The sequence below is a fragment of the Lolium rigidum genome, chromosome 5 (assembly GCF_022539505.1).
Source record: "Lolium rigidum isolate FL_2022 chromosome 5, APGP_CSIRO_Lrig_0.1, whole genome shotgun sequence".
In the NCBI taxonomy this organism is placed as follows: domain Eukaryota; kingdom Viridiplantae; phylum Streptophyta; class Magnoliopsida; order Poales; family Poaceae; genus Lolium; species Lolium rigidum.
The window spans coordinates 97,990,958-98,010,800 of record NC_061512.1 but is presented as its reverse complement, the minus strand read 5'-3'; positions in this window follow the sequence as shown (position 1 = coordinate 98,010,800).

The following is a 19,843-nucleotide window of genomic DNA, read 5'->3' as shown; positions in this document are numbered from 1 at the left end:
TACAGTCAGGATAGCTCTGATACCAGCTCGTGGGGACCCCGGACTAACGGTCCGAAATACCTCGTTATGTATACCGTTCACGATCCCATGATCGGTGTGTCGTGAACACATAACCGAACCGATATCAAATTACACCATCCATTACAAAGCGGAATAAGAAAATTACAATGAGGTCACATGACCAATACTTACATAATAGCCTCGAAGGGCCTAACTAAACATCGAGTAGCATCATCACTTCGACAATGCAAGTACCCAAGCCATCTGCCATAACCCTACAGGCAACTGACTGGGAAGACGTTCCTAGCTCGCATAGACGTCACCATCTCCTTCTTCATCCGTCGTGTTCCTCCAAGTCTGGCCAAGTAAATAGCCAGGGACAAAGCCGTGAGTACATTTGGAATTGTACTCGCAAACCATCAAGAAAGATGCTAACAGAGCTAACTTAAAGAGACAAGAGAGGAAGAATAGTTTCTCTTGTGGATATAGCATGTGAAAGAGAATCAGTTTCTCTTGTGGATATAGCATCCCGACATCGCAATTGATGGAGACACTAAAGTGGTACTATGACACCTCTATATCTTTATTGAAGAAGATACTTCAAAAGATAGCTATGACATATCTATATTTTTATAGAAGAAGAGTTAGCATACCGCCATCTCAGGTGATGGGGATACTAGGGAAGTCCTATGACATCTCTATATCTTTATTGAGGAAGAGTTCCTCTACATGAAACATTAGGAAAGAGTTCCCCACTCGGTCTTATTTTTCCACGACCATCTCCATATGGTCGACACACGCCCTTTTTCCGTACCCTTCCGGTACATCCAACACAACACTTCCTTTGCAAATCATTTGTCCAAAAACAAAACTCAAGCCCCGGTTAAGTATGGCCATTTCAACTTGTCCATGACCGCGGACGCGGCTATTCGAATAGATTTGACTCTGCAGAGTTTGCACACTTTCCCCACAACTATCCGGATACCTATCGTGTGGGCATCATCCCCGCATAACAACATATGCCACGACGGATACCCGGACATAACCTTTCGCCCATCTCCACCGGCATGAGTCCTTCCCCGCGGGCTTACCCCTTCCCGGCACCCCGGCAGCATACCTCCTTTTGAGCGTATCTCCGGCGCCATGACGAAGACCCTCGCAATCGTCCGGCTATCGGCTAAGACAGTGTATTGCCTCCTCCAGAGCGCAACCCGGCGTCGGAGGTCATCGTGACCCTCCCTAGAAAGTTGCGAAGGGTGCTCCTGCCAGCTTCAACAAACTACGGGCTAAGCCCCGTCCCACACCAGGGTAGTGTGGTTGCGCGATAAAAAGTTGGGACTGGCGAACACTTATACGCAAGTGCTCCTTTAAAAACATTTTTCCCACACTTTCTTTACTTGCCAACAACCAACAATATTTCTCCAACATCCTTGTCCAAAGACCTTGTCTTTCCAAAACATACATTTGGGTAGAGTTAACTTACCCAAGGTTTTCAAAAACATTTACAACAAGGTAAGCCTTGAGGGGTTCCCAACCTATAGTTTCATGAGTTGAACTAGAATAGCACTATGGCCGAGATGAGAGTCATCATGCCATAGATGAGGTATAAAGGGGTAGTGGAGTGGATCATACTTGCTTAAGGTAAGCATGTATTATGACAACACAAGGAGGATTATACTTTCAGATTTGTGGTGCTAAAAATACAACTTAGATAGTGGAGTATCACTATCCAACATACTCTCCAATATGGTACACGGCATACTCCTCTCAAGTTGAGAATACACCAAGATCATGACATTGATACCTCTATACTACAAAGGTGGTGGGTGTGATGTAAGTTATTTTCTTGAGATGATGCATGCTCAAGTTGGGCTTACATGATAACCAAGGGGAATAGCACGGCCATGATGCCATGTATCCCATAATCACATGACAAAGGTGGAGTATCACCACTAGGGAGTACCCCACTTGGAAACACACATAGATGACATAAATAGAGAGAATAACACACATAGAATTCAAGGTGCTTTGGACATCAACAAATGACATCCAACTAGACACCAAATCAGATATCAAAAGATGGCTTGCCTTGGCTTATTTGTCCCTGGACTTCTTCAACTCCATCAATATAAGAATCCCAACAATATAAATAAAATCCTCGTCCGATTCCACTTCTTCTTCTTCTCCGGAATTGTTCGCATCTATCGCCGGAAAATATAAAAGGAACACAATCAATCACATTGCACCAACAAAACAAACATACAACAATCAACAACTAACCAATCACATAAGGGCCACTATACAAAGGACTTATAGATACCACAAAACAACTTTAAGAGAACCCATTTTATTTACCTAGTAAAGGTATGAGAGTATCACAACTTAGCAATTGCCTCTCTTGGTATCACCATGGCACAAGCTAAGTATCCCCTGGTAGATAACATCATAAAGAGGACAAGAGCATTAGTTTGGCATCACAAACATTCACAATACATTTTCAAACAATTTTTGGAAAAGTAGAAATCAGTTTTCCTAATTTAATTTGCTCACTTAACACTATACAAAAAAAATAGGAAGCAAGCAAGATACCATACCATTAGAAAACTCAAGCTAAACAAAAGAGCTAATGTTAAGTTGCAGAGGTTTTGTTTTGCAAACATAAAACAAATGTTGCCCATTTCTAATAAAAAGAGTTGGCCAAGGGTTTTAAATAAACCAACAAGTTTTGGTCCAACAAATGCATGTCACACATACACCTTACTAACAGTAACAAATATGCATTAACAGAGACTAATAATATTTTTCCTAGATAGCCCGTACTAATACAAAACTAACCCAATTGGAATCACCCAAAAAGGTTAATCCTACTATTTTAGGAATTTCCTTGAATCTGACTGTACAGAAAACAAGATCTGTAAGCCATAAATCGTAGAAAAATCCTAAAAATATGAGGCCACTTGCATTTGAAAGGTAATTAAACAGAGATTCACACACAATTGGATTTGGGTACAAATTATTTCTGAAAGTCTCACAAATGTATTTACAAGTTTACTGCATGTTTTCACCATTTGCTTTAACTATGGAGTTTCAGAACAGATAAAGGTTTGAAACTTGTCTGAGATGATTAGGAAAACATTCAGTAATCCTACAGAAGTGGAATCACTCAAAAAGGTTCAAAAATGGATTTTTGATGAATTAAAATCTAACAGCCATGTCTGCAGAACATACAGAACAAGTTTAATTCATCAAAAATCATACACAAATCATAAAAATATGAGGTCAGTTGCATCTGGAAGGCATTGAAAAGCTGGTTCTCACCCAACTGGTTTCATTCAAAAATTCGTTCCCAAGCTCCTGGTTTAATTCGACAAAGTCAGATCTGTCCAGATCTTGATCTGTGAACCATTTCCATTTCAGGAGGTCAATTGAAGTGAAACCACGGCCAAAATGAAGGTATTGAGGAGGGCTTTCACCTACAGTTGAGTTTGTTCAAAAAGGTTTTGTAAAACGGAGCAAATCTAATAAACAGTGAATCTGCATGTTTACAGAACTTTATTTACCACGGTCAATCCGTAACGAATTTGAGGATGAGACCAACGCCAAGTTGTAGATCTTTTCCGTATCTAACTGAGGAACTTTGAATAACTCGATTTGGATCTGCACACGAGATTCGGTGGATTTTACAAGATCGTACCAGAATCTGAAACAGCAAGATAGCAGAAATTACAGCAAGTTTTTGGACGAACTTTGGTCAAGAGCTTCAGATCTGAGGATTGTTCAAGCTTGTCCATGCTTAGACCAACATGCACCTGCATCAAGATCCAATCTTAGCAATGGAGGAAGAAGAAGAGGAGATTAAACCATCAAGGGTTGGGGAGAAGATGGAGAGGGAGGCTCTCATGGTGAGGGGAAGCTTGAGGGAGGAGAGGAGCAACATCTTGGCCGGTTTTCTTGGCCATGGCCGGCCATGCAAGCAAGGGGCAGCAGCATTTCGTGGGGAAGTGGAGGAGGAGAGTGTGAGGGAGTGGAGGAAGAGAAATGAGAGCCAAAGGTGAAGGAGGTGGCCGGCCAAGCTCCTTATATAGAGGGAGAGGGGTGGCTGCCTCCTTTTTTGATTGGCCAAGGTGGGTGGCTGCCCATTTAATTGTTGAGGTAGTTGGGAGACAAGTCTTGCAAGAGAAGAAAATGAGGAGGAGGGGCTGGCCGAATTTCAAGTCATGGCCGGCTCCTTTCTTGTCATGAGCAAGTGAACAATGTGAGGGAGAGGCACAACATCCATGTGAATAGATATGTGCATGATGTTGAGGAGAAAATGTCAAAGGGTGACTTTGATGATGATAAAAATAGGAGTAGATACATATAGATAAAAAAGGAGTATGAAGGTGACAAGTGCCATGAGAATAATCTCCACCACTTTGGTTGAGACCAACCTATGATGAAGATAGTTCCCAAGGTATATTTGATGAGTAGTGGTTTTTATTTGAATTCAATTTTGGAAGGATTGGGATGGACCACATGCAACAATGCATGTGCATGCCAAGGTAAATAGGAAGGTGATGGTGGTTTAGTCAATGACAGAGCAAGGTTAAGATAAATGGTGAATGAAGTATCCATATACTCACAAGGATGAATATGGTGGCATAAATCACCAATTCATGAGGTCAAGGTGGTGATGGAAAAGAATAGAGGATTTAGATGGGCATGATAAAATATAAGTTGCTCTTCAAATAAGAGGTCAATTGGGATTGATTTGGAAGTATCAGATGATCATCCATTTGATCAAGAATTGGAGGATGGGGGAAAATACAATGTGGTAGATCAGAGATGTGCAAAGGTTGCTATTTGAAATAGAACTTGTTTGAAAAGTATTTGAAACACCTCAATTGTCTAGGGACAATTGGGAATGAACTCAAGTGGAATGGAACTTGAAAATGTTGAGAAAAACTAGTTGGAACTTAGGGGTTCAAAATATTCTACTTACTATCTCAAGTAAAGTAGAGTTTTTCTCAAACTTAAAATAAACAAGAAATGGTTTAGATACCATAACAAGCCTTTTTGTGAACAGGGAAAGCAAAATAGAAAGAAAAGTTTTAGAAACCAGTACTTGGTAGAAATGGGATGAGAAACAAAACCCATTTCAATTCTTGTTCTCTTTGAAGAAATATCCTGAAAAGATTTAATAAAACTAGAAGTAGTTTTGTGATCAAAACTTGAGAAGGAAAAACAATAGGGGTTTGAAAAAGAGAACTAATTTAGGGAGGAGTGTCCTCAAGGGTAGATGGTGGCTACAAAATGTACCCATCATTCCCACTCTTGGTTTTGTGAAGATTAAACTTGAATAAAAACTAGAGGTAAAAGTGAAGGAAGTGATCCAGAGTTGAAACAAAGGATAGAGTGCAAGGTAAAGTGAATTAAAAGAGTTGCAAGGGTAGACCGAGACATGCAAGATGTGGAGATTGAAGAGGATGTTGCATAGATGAGATCCATGCATTGAAGTCAACAATAACAGTTGTGGGTGCTTAGAGATCAATTGCCAAAGTCTGGACATTTTAAGCCTGTCAACACAGATGGTCGACATGGCCTCAAAACCAACAAGGATGAGTGGGTATAAGAGAGGGATGTAGCAAGGGGCAGATGGTACCAAGTTTTGAATTAAGGATGATTGAGCTATCTTGTACCACAAAGAGAAAAATCAAGATGGCACACTCATGTTGGCATCAGGAGAGAGGTTTGATGTAGTAAGAAGGAAAACAATTTTTCCTAAGTCACACATGTGTTTTATTAGGTGAGTTGTTTGGCTGACCACTAGAGGTGTTGTTCTTTGAGGTAGCTCAAGACAAAACTCAACAAACAAATCAAGAAAATTCATCTACCAACAGATCAAGGCAATTCATCATAACAAACAGATCAAGGCAATTCATCTTAATAAGTCTATAGAAAAAAAATTGTTCCCCCTGATTTTTGAAATAAGGACAACTAATCAAGGTTGCAAAAGTTGGGGTGTTACACCAACCATTAAGGTGGTAGATCTTTCTTACTTCAGACAAGACGGACATGCATAGCAACTCACATGATATTCAACAAAGAATAGTTGATGGCGTCCCCAGAAACATGGTTATCGCACAACAAGCAACTTAATAAGAGATAAAGTGCATAAGTACATATTCAATACCACAATAGTTTTTAAGCTATTTGTCCCATGAGCTATATATTGTAAAGGCGAATGATGGAATTTTAAAGGTAGCACTCAAGCAATTTACTTTGGAATGGCGGAGAAATACCATTTAGTAGGTAGGTAGGTATGGTGGACACAAATGGCATAGTGGTTGGCTCAAGGATTTTGGATGCATGAGAAGTATTCCCTCTCGATACAAGGTTTAGGCTAGCAAGGTTTATTTGAAACAAACACAAGGATGAACGGTGCAGCAAAACTCACATAAAAGACATATTGTAAACATTATAAGACTCTACACCGTCTTCCTTGTTGTTCAAAACTCAATACTAGATATTATCTAGACTTTAGAGAAACCAAATATGCAAACCAAATTAGCAAGCTCTAAGTGTTTCTTCATTAATGGGTGCAAAGTATATGATGCAAGAGCTTAAACATGAGCACAACAATTGCCAAGTATCAAATTATTCAAGACATTTTATCAATTACCACATGTAGCATTTCCCAATTCCAACCATATAACAATTTAACGAAGAAGAAACTTCGCCATGAATACTATGAGTAAAGCCTAAGGACATACTTGTCCATATGCAACAGCGGAGCGTGTCTCTCTCCCACACAGTGAATGCTAGGATCCATTTTATTCAAACAAAACAAAAACAAAAACAAACCGACGCTCCAAGCAAAGCACATAAGATGTGACGGAATAAAAATATAGTTTCAGGGGAGGAACCTGATAATGTTGTCGATGAAGAAGGGGATGCCTTGGGCATCCCCAAGCTTAGACGCTTGAGTCTTCTTAGAATATGCTGGGGTGAACCACCGGGGCATCCCCAAGCTTAGAGCTTTCACTCTCCTTGATCATATTGCATCATACTCCTCTCTTGATCCTTGAAAACTTCCTCCACACCAAACTCGAAACAACTCATTAGAGGGTTAGTGGACAATAAAAATTAACATGTTCAGAGGTGACACAATCATTCTTAACACTTCTGGACATTGCATAAAGCTACTGGACATTAATGGATCAAAGAAATTCATCCAACATAGCAAAAGAGGCAATGCGAAATAAAAGGCAGAATCTGTCAAAACAGAACAGTCCGTAGAGATGGATTTTATTGAGGCACCAGACTTGCTCAAATGAAAATGCCCAAATTGAATGAAAGTTGCGTACGTATCTGAGGATCACTCACGTAAATTGGCTTAATTTTCTGAGTTACCTACAGAGAATTAGGCCCAGATTTGTGACAGCAAAGAAATCTGTTTCTGCGCAGTAATCCAAATCTAGTATGAACTTTACTATCAAAGACTTTACTTGGCACAACAAAACACAAAACTAAGATAAGGAGAGGTTGCTACAGTAGTAAACAACTTCCAAGACTCAAATATAAAACAAAAATACTGTATTAAAAACATGGGTTGTCTCCCATAAGCGCTTTTCTTTAACGCCTTTCAGTTTGGCGCAGAAAGTGTATATCAAGTGTTATCAAGAGATGATGAATCTTCAGCGGGGTTTGGAGTTTTCTCAACCATGCATAGTATATTGGATACATAAGTTTCAGCGGCTCCCTTTTCATTAGTCTTGGGCTTGCTACTCTCATCAAACAAATTTTCAGGAACAAGCCAAGCATAGTTATTTTCTAGCGCTTCATTCATTGCTAGGAGCTTACATGGTATTGGTGCTTTGATTTCCCCACCATCATTAATGTTATTAGTGTACTTTACTCTCTCCATGTCCATCTTTTCAAGGATACTAACAAAATTGGTATAAGAACCAAGCATCTTATATTTACTAAAGACCTTTCTAGCCTCTCTCGCTATACTACCAAATTCTCTAAGAAGGGTTTCTAAAACAAAATCTTTCTTTTCCCCTTCTTCCATATCACCGAGTGTAAGAAACATGTGTTGGATTATAGGATTGAGATTAACAAATTTAGTTTCCAACATGCGAACTAAAGCAGCAGACAGCAATTTCATAAGTAGGAGCAAGTTCTACCAAGTGTCTATCTTCAAAATCTTCAACGGTACTAACATGATTGAAAAATTCTTCTATATTGTTTCTCCCAACTATAGACCCACGTCCTACCGGTATGTCTTTTGTGGTAAAATTAAAAGGAAACATGATGAATCAAGTAAAGTAAATGCAAGTAACTAATTTTTTTGTGTTTTTGATATAAAGTGCAAGACAGTAAATAAAGTAAAGCTAGCAACTAATTTTTTTGTATTTTGATATAATGCAGCAAACAAAGTAGTAAATAAAATAAAGCAAGACTAAAACAAAGTAAAGAGATTGGGAAGTGGAGACTCCCCTTGCAGCGTGTCTTGATCTCCCAGCAACGGCGCCGTAAAAAGAGCTGTTGACGTGGGAGTTGAAAATCTTTGTGGTGTAACTTTTCTTCGTTCCCCGGCAACGGCGCCGTAAAAAGAGCTTGATGGCGTGTAACTCACACGTTCGTTGGGAACCCCAAGAGGAAGGTATGATGCGCACAGCAGCAAGTTTTCCCTCGTAAAGAAACCAAGGTTTATCGAACCGGGAGGAGCCAAGAAGCACGTTGAAGGTTGATGGCGGCGGGATGTAGTGCGGCGCAACACCAGAGATTCCGGCGCCAACGTGGAACCTGCACAACACAACCAAAGTACTATGCCCCAACGAAACAGCGAGGTTGTCAATCTCACCGGCTTGCTGTTACAAAGGATTAACCGTATTGTGTGGAAGATGATTGTTTGCAGAAAACAGTAAAGAACAATAGCAGCAGATTTGTATTTCAGATGTAAAGAATAGCACCGGGGTCCACAGTTCACTAGAGGTGTCTCTCCCATAAGATAAAAGCATGTTGGGTGAACAAATTACAGTCGGGCAATTGACAAATAGAGAGGGCATAACAATGCACATACATGACATGATAAATATAGTGAGATTTAATTGGGCATTACGACAAAGTACATAGACCGCTATCCAAGCATGCATCCATGCCTAAAAAGTCCACCTTCAGAGTTATCATCCGAACCCCTTCCAGTATTAAGTTGCAAAACAACGAGACAATTGCATTAAGTATGGTGCGTAATGTAATCAATAACTACATCCTCGGACATAGCATCAATGTTTTATCCCTAGTGGCAACAAGACATCCACAACCTTAGAACCTTCGGCACTCGTCCCGCATTCAATGGAGGCATGAACCCACTATCGAGCATAAATACTCCCTCTTGGAGTTAAGAGCAAAAACTTGGCCGAGCCTCTACTAATAACGGAGAGCATGCAAGATCATAAACAACACATAGGTAATAACTTGATAATTAACATGACTTAGTATTCTCTATCCATCGGATCCCGACAAACACAACATATAGTATTACAGATAGATGATCTTGATCATGTTAGGCAGCTCACAAGATCCAACAATGAAGCACAATGAGGAGAAGACAACCATCTAGCTACCGCTATGGACCCATAGTCCAGGGGTGAACTACTCACTCATCACTCCGGAGGCGACCATGGCGGTGAAGAGTCCTCCGGGAGATGAATCCCCTCTCCGGCAGGGTGCCGGAGGAGATCTCCGTAATCCCCCGAGATGGGATTGGCGGCGGCGGCGTCTCGCAAGGTTTTCCGTATCGTGGCTCTCGCATCGGGGGTTTCGCGACGGAGGCTATTTGTAGGCGGAAGGGCAACGCGGGGGCCACACGAGGGCCCCACACGCCAGGCCGGCGCGGCCAAGACCTAGGCCGCGCCGCCCTAGTGTGGCGGTGCCTCGTGGCCCCACTTCGACTCTCCTTCGGTCTTCTGGAAGCTTCGTGGCAAAATAGGCCCCTGGGCGTTGATTTCGTCCAATTCCGAGAATATTTCGTTACTAGAATTTCTGAAACCAAAAACAGCAGAAAACAACAACTGGCTCTTCGGCATCTTGTTAATAGGTTAGTTCCAGAAAATGCACGAATATGACATAAAGTGTGCATAAAACATGTAGATATCATCAATAATGTGGCATGGAACATAAGAAATTATCGATACGTCGGAGACGTATCAGCGGCCAGGGCCTGGGCCGCGCCCCCCTGTTGTGTCGTCGCCTCGTCGACCTTCCGACTCCGCCTCTTCGCCTATATAAAGGTCCCTGACCTAAAACCTCGATACGGAAAAGCCACGGTACGAAAAACCTTCCAGAGCCGCCGCCATCGCGGAGCCAAGATCTGGGGGACAGGAGTCTCTGTTCCGGCACGCCGCCGGACGGGGAAGTGCCCCCGGAAGGCTTCTCCATCGACACCACCGCCATCTTCATCAACGCTGCTCGTCTCCCATGAGGAGGGAGTAGTTCTCCATCGAGGCTCGGGGCTGTACCGGTAGCTATGTGGTTAATATCTCTCCTATGTACTTCAATACAATAATCTCATGAGCTGCCTTACATGATTGAGATTCATATGATGATGCTTGTAATCTAGATGTCATTATGCTAGTCAAGTGGATTTTACTTATGTGATCTCCGGAGACTCCTTGTCCCACGTGTGTAAAGGTGACGAGTGTGTGCACCGTGTGGGTCTCTTAGGCTATATTTCACATAATACTTATTCACCGTTATGAATGGCATGGTGAAGTGCTTATTTATATCTCTTTATGATTGCAATGTGTTTTGTATCACAATTTATCCGTGTGCTACTCTAGTGATGTTATTAAAGTAGTTTATTCCTCCTGCACGGTGTAATGGTGACAAGTGTGTGCATCGTGTAGTACTTGGCGTAGGCTATGATTGTGATCTCTTGTAGATTATGAAGTTAACTATTGCTATGATAGTATTGATGTGATCTATTCCTCCTTTCGTAGTGTGAAGGTGATAGTGTACATGCTATGTTAGTACTTGGTTTGGTTATGTTGATCTCGTTATGCACTCTAAGGTTATTTAAATATGAACATTGAATATTGTGGAGCTTGTTAACTTCGGCATTGAGGGTTCGTGTAATCCTACACAGCTAGTGGTGTTCATCATCCAACAAGAGGGTGTAGAGTCTAGCATCTATCTATTTATTATGTTATGTGATCAATGTTGAGAGTGTCCACTAGTGAAAGTATGATCCCTAGGCCTTGTTTCCAAATACTGCAATCATCGCTTGTTTACTGTTTTACTGCATCTTTACTTCCTGCAATATTACTACCATCAACCGCACGCCGACAAGCACTTTTCCGGCGCCGTACTACTCGCTCATATTCATTCATACCACTTGTATTTCACTATCTCTTCGTCGAACTAGTGCACCTATTAGGTGTGTTGGGGACACAAGAGACTTCTTGCTTTGTGGTTGCGGGGTTGCATGAGAGGGATATCTTTGACCTCTTCCTCCCCGAGTTCGATAAACCTTGGGTGATCCACTTAAGGGAAACTTGCTGCTGTTCTACAAACCTCTGCTCTTGGAGGCCCAACACTGTCTACAAGAATAGAAGCACCCGTAGACATCACGCCCCGTGGCCCCACTTCGTTTCTCCCTCGGTCTTCTGGAAGCTTCGTGGAAAAATAAGCCACTGGGCGTTGATTTCGTCCAATTCCGAGAATATTTCCTTACTAGGATTTCTGAAACCAAAAACAGCAGAAAACAAGAATCGGCTCTTCGGCATCTCGTCAATAGGTTAGTACCGGAAAATGCATAATAATGACATATAATGTGTATAAAACATGTGAGTATCATCATAAAAGTAGCATGGAACATAAGAAATTATAGATATGTTTGAGACGTATCAAGCATCCCCAAGCTTAGTTCCTACTCGCCCTCGAGTAGGTAAACGATAACAAAGATAATTTCTGAAGTGACATGCTACTATCATAATCTTGATCAATACTATTGTAAAGCATATGAGATGAATGAAGTGATTCGAAGCAATGGTCTAGATGATGACTAAACAACTGAATCATATAGCAAAGACTTTTCCTGGATAGTACTTTCAAGACAAGCATCAATAAGTCTTGCATAAGAGTTAACTCATAAAGCAATAGATTCTTAATAGAAGGTTTTGAAGCAACACAAAGGATGATTAAGTTTCAGCAATTGCTTTCAACTTGTAACATGTATATCTCATGGATAGTTGTCAACATAAAGTAATATAACAAGTGCAATAAGTAAACATGTAAGAATCAATGCACACAGTTGACACAAGTGTTTGCTTCTAAGATAGAAAGAAGTAGGTAAACCGACTCAACATAAAGTAAAAGAAAGGCCCTTCGCAGAGGGAAGCAGGGATTACTCATGTGCTAGAGCTTTTTATTTTGAAAACATGGAAACAATTTTGTCAACGGTAGTAATAATTCATATGTGTTATGCATAAAACCTCCTATAAGTTGCAAGCCTCATGCATCGAATACCAATAGTGCCCGCACCTTGTCCTAATTAGCTCGGACTTCCATGGATTATCGTTGCATTACATATGTTTCAACCAAGTGTCACAAAGGGGTACCTCTATGCCACATGTACAAAGGTCCAAGGAGATAGATCGCATTTGATTTCTAAATTTTGATAGATCTCAACTTAAGGACATCCATACCGGGACAACATAGAAAACAGATAATGGACTCCTCTTTAATGCTTTAAGCATTCAACAACAGATAATATTCTCATAAGAGATTGAGGATTAATGTCCAAGCTGAAACTTCCACCATGATACATGGCTTTGGTTGGCGGCCCAATGTTCTTCTCTAACAATATGCATACTCAAACCATTTAATCATGAGAAATCTCCCTTACTTCAGACAAGACGAACATGCCTAGCAACTCACATGATATTCAACAAAGTAAAAAAGTTGATGGCGTCCCCAGAAACATGGTTACCGCTGAACAAGCAACTTATAAGAACTAAGATACGTAAGCGACATATTCATTACCACAATAGTTTTTAGGCTACTTTCCCATGAGCTATGTATTTCAAGGACAAGGAATGAAATCTTAAAGGTAGCACGCAAGCAATTTACTTTGGAATGGCAGAAAAATACCACATAGTAGGTAGTTATGCTGGACACAAATGGCATAGGTTTTGGCTCAAGGTTTTTGGATGCACGAGAAGCATTTCCTCTCAGTACAAGGCTTTGGCTAGCGAGGTTGTTTGAAGCAAACACAAGTAGGAACCGGTACAACAAAAACTTACACAAGAACATATTGCAAGCATTATAAGACTCTACACTGTCTTCCTTGTTGTTCAAACACTTTTACCAGAAAATATCTAGACTTTAGAGACACCAATCATGCAAACCAAATTTCAACAAGCTCTACAGTAGTTCTCCACTAATAGGTTTAAACTACATGATGCAAAAGTTTAAACATGATCTACTAGAGAGCTCAAAACAATTGCCAAGTATCAAATTATTCAAGATAATATACCATTTACCACATGAAGCATTTTCTGTTTCCAACCAAATAGCAATCAACGAAGCGCCTTTCAACTTTGCCATGAACATTAAAGTAAAGCTAAGAACACCAGTGTTCAATATGAAAAAGCGGAGCATGTCTTTCTCCCACACAAGGAATGCTAGGATCTGATTTTATTCAAACATAAACAAAAATAAAAACAAACCGCTCCAAGTAAAGCACATAAGATGTGACGGAATAAAAATATAGTTTCACTAGAGGTGACCTGATAAGTTGTTGATGAAGAAGGGGATGCCTTGGGCATCCCCAAGCTTAGATGCTTGAGTCTTCTTGAAATATGCAGGGATGAACCACGGGGGCATCCCCAAGCTTAGAATTTTCACTCTTCTTGATCATTATATCATCCTCCTCTCTTGACCCTTGAAAACTTCCTCCACACCAAACTCAAAACAAACTCATTAGAGGGTTAGTGCATAATCAAAAATTCACATGTTCAGAGAGGACACAATCATTCCTAACACTACTGGACATTACCCAAAGCTACTGAAAGTTAATGGGACAAAGAAATCCACTCAACACAGTAAAAGAGGCAATGCGAAATAAAAGGCAGAATCTGTCAAAAAAGAACAGTCCGTAAAGACGAATTTTTTAGAGGCACTTAACTTGTTCAGATGAAAAAGCTTAAATTGAATGAAAGTTGCGTACATATCTGAGGATCAGGCATGAAAATTGGCAGATTTTTCTGAGTTACCTACAGAGAGGCCTTCTCAAATTCGTGACAGCAAGAAATCTGTTTCTGCGCAGTAATCCAAAACTAGTATCAACCTTACTATCAAAGACTTTACTTGGCACAACATTGGAATAAAATAAAGATAAGGAGAGGTTGCTACAGTAGTAACAACTTCCAAGACTCAAATATAAAACAAAAGTGCAGAAGTAAAATAATGGGTTGTCTCCCATAAGCGCTTTTCTTTAACGCCTTTCAGCTAGGCGCAGAAAGTGTGAATCAAGTATTATCGAGAGATGAAGCATCAACATCATAATTTGTTATAATAATAGAATCAAAAGGTAGCTTCATTCTCTTTCTAGGGAAGTGTTCCATACCTTTCTTGAGAGGAAATTGATACTTAATATTCCGTTCCTTCATATCAATAATAGCACCAACAGTTCGAAGAAAAGGTCTTCCCAAAATAATGGGACAAGATGCATTGCATTCAATATACAAGACAACAAAATCAACGGGGACAAGGTTATTGTTAACCGTAATGCGAACATTATCAATCCTCCCAAAGGTTTCTTTGTAGAATTTTCAGCAAGATTAACATCCAAATAACAATTTTTCAATGGTGGCAAGTCAAGCATATTATAGAGTTTCTTAGGCATAACAGAAATACTTGCACCAAGATCACATAAAGCATTACAATCAAAATCATTGACCTTCATCTTAATGATGGGCTCCCAACCATCTTCCAACTTCCTAGGAATAGAAGTTTCAAGTTTTAATTTCTCTTCTCTAGCTTGTATAAGAGCATTTGTAATATGTTTTGTAAAGGCCAAATTTATAGCACTAGCATTAGGACTTCTAGCAAGTTTTTGTAAGAACTTAATAACTTCAGAGATATGAAAATCATCAAAATCTAAACCATTATGATCTACATCAATGGGATCATTGTCCCCAATATTTTTAAAAATTTCAGCAGTTTATCACAAACGAGCTTCAGCTCGTTTTAGCAGCTTCGAGCAGCTTTGCACGCTTTGCATTAGGAGTAGAAACATTGCCAACACCAATTATTTTACCATTGATAATAGGAGGTTTAGCAACATGTGAAGCATCAACATTACTAGTGGTGGTAATAGTCCAAACTTTAGCTACATTATTCTCTTTAGCAAATTTTTCTTCTCTTTCCCACCTAGCATGCAATTCAGCCATCAATCTAATATTTTCATTAATTCGAACTTGGATAGCGTTTGCTATAGCAAATGACTTAATATCTTTAGTTTTATTAGGCATAACTTTCAATTTTAAAATATCAACATCAGCAGCAAGACTATCAACCTTAGAAGCAAGAATATCAATTTTACCAAGCTTTTCCTCAACAGATTTGTTAAAAGCAGTTTGTGTACTAACGAATTCTTTAAGCATGACTTCAAGACCAGAGGGTACACTTCTACTATTGTTGTAAGATTACCATAAGAATTACCATAACCATTACCATTATTAGAAGGATATGGCCTATAGTTGTTACCAGAATTATTCCTATAAGCATTGTTGTTGAAATTATTACTTTTAATGAAGTTCACATCAACATTCTCTTCTTGAGCAACCAATGAAGCTAAAGGAACATTATTAGGATCAACATTAAATCTACCATTCACAAGCATAGACATAATAGCATCAATCTTATCACTCAAGGAGGAGGTTTTTTCAACAGAATTTACCTTCTTACCTTGTGGAGTCCTTTCCGTGTGCCATTCAGAGTAATTTATCATCATATCATCAAGAAGCTTTGTATCAACGCCTAAGGTGATGGACATAAAAGTACCTCCAGCAGCTGAATCCAATAGGTTCCGCGAAGAAAAATTCAGTCCTGCATAAAAGGTTTGGATGATCATCCAAGTAGTTAGTCCATGGGTAGGGCAATTATTTACCAAAGATTTCATTCTTTCCCATGCTTGGGCAACATGTTCATTATCCAATTGCTTAAAATTCATAATGCTACTTCTCAAAGATATAATTTTAGCAGGAGGATAATATCTACCAATGAAAGCATCTTTACATTTAGTCCATGAATCAATACTATTCTTAGGCAAAGATAGCAACCAATCTTTAGCTCTTCCTCTTAAGGAGAAAGGAAACAATTTTAGTTTTATAATATCCCCATCTACATCCTTATACTTTTGCATTTCACAAAGTTCAACAAAATTATTAAGATGGGCAGCAACATCATCAGTACTAACACCAGAAAATTGCTCTCTCATAACAAGATTTAGTAAAGCAGGTTAAATTTCGTAGAATTCTGCTGTAGTAGCAGGTGGAGCAATGGGAGTGCATATAAAATCATTATTATTGGTGCTAGTGAAATCACACAACTTAGTGTTCTCAGGAGTATTCATTTTAACAGTAATAAAAATAAGTAAAGCAGAAAAGAATTAAATAAAGTAAAACTAGTAACTAATTTTTGTGTGTTTTTTATATAAAGAAGCAAACAAAACAGAAAATAAAATAAAGTAAAGCAAGACAATAAACAAAGTAAAGAGATTGGATGTGAGAGACCCCCCTTGCAGCGTGTCTTGATCTCCCCGGCAACGGCGCCAGAAATTTATCTGCTGGCGTGCAGTTGACGTGGGAGATAGAAATCTTTGTGGTGTAACTTTTCTTCAGGTCCCCGGCAACGGCGCCAGAAATTTAGCTTGATAACGCGTGAAGCACACGTCCGTTGGGAACCCCAAGTGGAAGGTGTGATGCGTATAGAAGCAAGTTTCCCTCAGTGTGAAACCAAGGTTGTCGAACCAGTAGGAGATGAAGGCCACGTGAAGGTTGTTGGTGAAGGAGTGTAGTGCGGCGCAACACCAGGGATTCCTGCGCCAACGTGGAACCTACACAACACAACCAAAATACTTTGCCCCAACTTAACAGTGAGGTTGTCAATCTCACCGGCTTGCTGTAAACAAAGGATTAAACGTATGGTGTGGAGAATGATGTTTGTTTGCAATGAGCAGCAGAGAACAATGATTGCAGTAGATTGTATTCAGATGTAAAAGAATGGACCGGGGTCCACAGTTCACTAGTGGTGTCTCTCCAATAAGATAAATAGCATGTTGGGTGAACAAATTACAGTTGGGCAATTGACAAATAGAGAGGGCATAACAATGCACATACATATCATGATGACGACTATGAGATTTACTTAGGGCATTACGACAAAGTACATAGACCGCTATCCAGCATGCATCTATGCCTAAAAAGTCCACCTTCGGGTTAGCATCCGCACCTCTTCCAGTATTAAGTTGCAAACAACAGACAATTGCATTAAGTATGGTGCGTAATGTAATCGACACAAATATCCTTAGACAAAGCATTGATGTTTTATCCCTAGTGGCAACAACACATGCACAACCTTAGAACTTTTTGTCACTGTCCCAGATTCAATGGAGGCATGAACCCACTATCGAGCATAAATACTCCCTCTTGGAGTCACAAGTATCAACTTGGCCAAAGCCTCTACTAGCAACGGAGAGCATGCAAGAACATAAACAACACATATATGATAGATTGATAATCAACTTGACATAGTATTCAATATTCATCGGATCCCAACAAACACAACATGTAGCATTACAAATAGATGATCTTGATCATGATAGGTAGCTCACAAGATCTAACATGATAGCACAATGAGGAGAAGACAACCATCTAGCTACTGCTATGGACCCATAGTCCAAGGATGAGCTACTCACACATCAATCCAGAGGCGGGCATGATGATGTAGAGCCCTCCGGTGATGATTCCCCTCTCCAGCAGGGTGCCGGAGGCGATCTCCTGAATCCCCCAAGATGGGATTGGCGGCGGCGGCATCTCTGGAACTTTTTCCGTATCGTGGCTCTCGGTAATAGGGTTTTCGCGACGGAGAGTTTAAGTAGGCGGAAGGGTAGAGTCGGAGGAGGCACAGGGGCCCCACACCATAGGCCGGCGCGGGCCCCATGCTGGCCGCGCCGCCCTATGGTTAGGGCGCCTCGTGGCCCCACTTCGTATCCTCTTCGGTCTTCTAGAAGCTCCGTGGAAAAATAAGACCCTGGGCGTTCGTTTCGTCCAATTCCGAGAATATTTCCTGTGTAAGATTTCCGAAACCAAAAACAGCACAAAACAGGAACTGGCGCTTCGGCATCTCGTTAATAGGTTAGTGCCGGAAAATGCGTATAAATGATGTAAAGTGTGTATAAAACATGTGAGTATTGTCATAAAACTAGCATGGAACATAACAAATTATAGATACGTTTGAGACGTATCAATGCCCTACCGATATATCTTTCAAAGTAAACTTAGGGAGAAGCATGATGAAATAAACAAAGGTAAACTAATAAATAAAGTAACTGCAAGTAACTAATTTTTTTGTGTTTTTGATATAAATAAAGCAAACAAGACAGAAAATAAAATAAAGTAAAGCAAGACAATAAACAAAGTAAAGAGATTGGGTGTGAGAGACCCCCCTTGCAGCGTGTCTTGATCTCCCCGACAACGGCGCCAGAAAAAGATTTGCTTGTGACGGTAAAGCACACGTCCGTTGGGAACCCCAAGAGGAAGGTGTGATGCGTACAACGAGCAAGTTTTTCCTCGCAAGAAACCAAGGTTATCGAACCGAGTAGGAGATGAAGGCCACGTGAAGGTTATTGGTGAAGGAGTGTAGTGCGACGCAACACCGGGGATTCCGGCGCCAACGTGGAACCCGCACAACACAATCAAAATACTTTGCCCCAACTTAACAGTGAGGTTGTCAATCTCACCGGCTTGCTGTAAACAAAGGATTAAACATATGGTGTGGAGAATGATGTTTGTTTGCAAAGAACAACAGAGAACAATGATTGCAATAGGTTGTATTTTAGATGTAAAAGAATGGACCGGGGTCCACAGTTCACTAATGGTGTCTCTCCAATAAGATAAATAGCATGTTGGGTGAACAAATTACAGTTGGGCAATTGACAAATAGAGATGCATATACATATCATGATGACTACTATGAGATTTACTTAGGGCATTACGACAAAGAACATAGACCGCTATCCAGCATGCATCTATGCCTAAAAAGTCCACCTTCGGGTTAACATCCGCACCCCATCCAGTATTAAGTTGCAAACAACAGACAAATGCATTAAGTACTGTGCATAATGTGATCAATACAAATATCCTTAGACAAAGCATTGATGTTTTATCCCTAGTGGCAACAACACATCCACAACCTTAGAACTTTCTGTCACTGTCCCAGATTCAATGGAGGCATGAACCCACTATCGAGCATAAATACTCCCTCTTGGAGTCACAAGTCTCAACTTGGCCAGAGCCTCTACTAGCAACGGAGAGCATGCAAGAACATAAATAACACATATATGATATATCGATAATCAACTTGACATAGTATTCCATATTCATCGGATCCCAACAAACACAACATGTAGCATTACAAATAGATGATCTTGATCATGATAGGCAGCTCACAAGATCTAAACATGATAGCACAAGAGGAGAAGACAACCATCTAGCTACTGCTATGGACCCATAGTCCAAGGATGAACTACTCACGCATCGATCCGGAGGCGGGCATGGTGATGTAGAGCCCT